A 3,168-nucleotide genomic window follows, 5' to 3' on the forward strand; every position below is an offset into this window, starting at 1 on the left:
CCTTGGCGGCCATTATAGTCAAATTTGGGGAATTTGACATGCAAGGACAACATTTTCCTAGTGTGCATCAATAGGCCTCTTCAACATTTGCCTATCTCATTTCTAAGTTTTCTCACACAAGTCCTTTCTAGTGAAATTCACCTTTACAACACTAAATCAATCATCATAAAATGTCATACATGAGCACGTACATATTATAGGTATCAAAATAAATTTTTAATTATTTTTATGCTTCGATTTTGTGGTCCCGAAACCACATTCCGACTAGGGTCAATTTTGGGCTGTCACATTTATAGTTTCAAATTCATAGTTCAATTAATTTCCTACAAGTATCTCTCAATATGAACAGTATACATGTAGGAGTTATGATAAACCATAATTTATACATTTTTTACCCCATGCCTAACGCATTTATGGATGGTTTCTCCTTAGATTCGGTGAATTAGATGCTCCTAATCCTTTAATTTCATGTTTTATACTTAGGAGAGCATAGGAGAGTAAAAAGAGCAAGAAACAGGCCAAAAAAGGAGAAAATGGACCCACATAAGAAAACAACACGGCCTGGAGTTCCTCACACGGGCGTGTTACACGATCGTGTCAATTTTGTAGGATCGAAGATTGACTTACACAGGTGGATCACACGCCCGTTCCCATTTAACAGCCTTGACCATGGCCTTTAGTAATCGCACACGGGCGTGTCCCTGCCGAACCCATGTTTAGTCCAATTTGGAAAAGGCCAATTTTGAAGGCTCTTAGGTATGCCAAAGCCTATTTAAACACTTGAGGAGGCATTTAGGAAGGGGGATACAGAGTAGGAAGCAAGGAATTACTCAAAGAAAGCCGATTGATCCATCTCAAGAGCCGGATTCATCATCAAGACTGGAGATCTCCCTTCAAGTTCCTTCAGGAGTTTTGGGTTTTCTTATGTTTTGTTATCTTTATGCTTTTGAGATGTTTTCTTTCATAACTATGAACTAAACCCCTAAATACCTAAGAGGAATGAAACCTAAGATAGATCTTTTTAATATTATCTGAATTGTATGATAAATATTTGACTTGTTCTTATTTATGTGTTCTTATTTCTTGTCTTAATATTCCAGGATATTGATTCAAGTTAATGTGCTTATTCAGAGGAGCAAAAGTCCCTGTCTAAGAGTAAATTTATCATAATTAAGTGCAGTTGATTACATGCCTAGAGATAGGGTGACAAGATTTTGCGAGATTAGGGTGAAACCTAATAAGGGAATCCATAGATCGAGTTAATGCAATTCTAGGGTGTTAATTAGAAAGAGATTTCAATTATTCAACCTAGGGTTAGACGTTATTAGTTTCGAGAGAGATAATAATATAACTTAAGGATTTCTACGGATCAAGTAAAATGAATAAATCGTCTGATTCAGAGTCAAATAACAAGTGAAGTCTAGGTGGATTTGTCCTTAGGTATTGTTTCAATTAATCGAATTTTCCCAAAAGTATTTTCCCAAGTTTTTCTTTCTGTGAATTCTTAGTTAGTAATTAGTTTAGACAACCAAACCTCTTAAATTTTAGGCTAGAAAATAAAAAGGAAGTAAATACTAGTACTCGTAGTTCCTTTGGGTTCGAAAATTCGGTCTTGCTGAACTATACTACTGTTCGATAGGTACATTTGCCTTAATCGTGATAATAAGTTAGTCTCAAGAATGTTACATTTATAAATCTTTAAAACCTGCTACAAATATCATGCATCAAGTTTTTGGCGCCGTTGCCGGGGAACTAGGATATTAGGAAAACTCGATTTTTATTCTTTTAGCCACTTTACTTTTATTACAATTTAAATTTTTATTTTCTTTTCTAATTTTTCTCTTATTTCCTTCTGACAGGTTTTTCTAGTTTATGACCAAAAGAAACCTGTCAGGACCACTATTTTTTGATGGTGAGATCGACTACACAGTTCACAGAAACTAGAGAGAAATAAGACGAAGCCTAAGATACACAGAGGACGAGCAAGAGGACGATACTTCAACCACATCCGAGGAGATGGCTAAAAACCAAGAAAATCTGCTACCTCTTGCGATTATTGTTAATCAGAATCCTGTTCCATACACTATGTATGATTATGCTAAACCTTCTTTAATAGGAACTAAATCGAGCATAGTTAGACCGACTGTAGCTGCAAATACTTTGGAACTGAAACCTAGCACAATTCAAATGATACAACAGTTTGTTCAGTTTGATGGTTTGCAGGACGAGGATCCCAACGCTCATTTGGAAAACTTTTTGGAACTATGTGATACATTTAAAATTAATGGCATTTCTGATGATGCCATTCGCCTTCGGTTGTTTCCCTTTTCGTTAAGGAATAAGGCTAAACAATGGTTGAACTCGTTACCATAGGGCAAATCACTACTTGGGAACAAATGACCGAAAAGTTTTTATTAAAATATTTTTCGCCGACTAAAACGGCTAAATTACGTAATGATATTTCTTCCTTTGTGCAGATGGATTTCGAAACACTCTACAATACATGGGAGAGATACAAGGACCTCTTGAGAAGATGCCCTCACCATGGGTTACTACTTTGGCTACAGGTTCAAACCTTTCATAATGGCCTGAATCCTTCGACTCGACAAATGGTTGACGTAGCTGTTGGCGGAACCATCAATAATAAGACACCTGAAGATGCCTATGAATTTATAGAGGAGATGTCACTGAATAAATATCAGTGGCATGTCATGAGGACAAAGCCAATAAAAACAGTCAGCATTTATAACATCGATACGGTCACCATGCTCTCTAATCAGGTAGAACTCTTGAATAAGAAAATTGATGGTTTCCTTAGTTCTTTACAGGTTAACCCAGTAATGCAATGTGAAACAAGTGGAGGAGGATCAAGCAGTTCAGAATACCCACCTTATGGCCACAACATGGAGAACGAACAGTTAAATTACATGGGTAACAATCCTCGATCTCAAAATAATCCCTATATCAATACTTACAATGTAGGTTGGAGGAACCACCCTAATCTTTCATGGGGAGGCCAAGGGAATTAGAGACCACCATCTCCAGGCTTCCAACAACCACCCTACCAACAAGAGAAAAAACCGAACCTTGAAGAGATGCTAACAAAATTCATCTCAGTGTCAGAAACTCATTTTTAGAATACCGAGATCGTATTCAAAAATCAACAAG

At 36.7% G+C, this 3,168-nt stretch overlaps 1 non-coding gene across 1 annotated transcript; it reads right to left on the minus strand.

The window, feature by feature from the left end:
* Positions 1-2,444: 2,444 nt before the first annotated feature.
* Positions 2,445-2,551, minus strand: LOC128286378 (small nucleolar RNA R71). Its single transcript, XR_008276920.1, has one exon. It is a non-coding gene; the product is annotated as a small nucleolar RNA R71 (small nucleolar RNA).
* Positions 2,552-3,168: the final 617 nt, after the last annotated feature.

The sequence above is a fragment of the Gossypium arboreum genome, chromosome 12, assembly GCF_025698485.1.
Source record: "Gossypium arboreum isolate Shixiya-1 chromosome 12, ASM2569848v2, whole genome shotgun sequence".
NCBI classification, from domain to species: Eukaryota; Viridiplantae; Streptophyta; class Magnoliopsida; order Malvales; family Malvaceae; genus Gossypium; species Gossypium arboreum.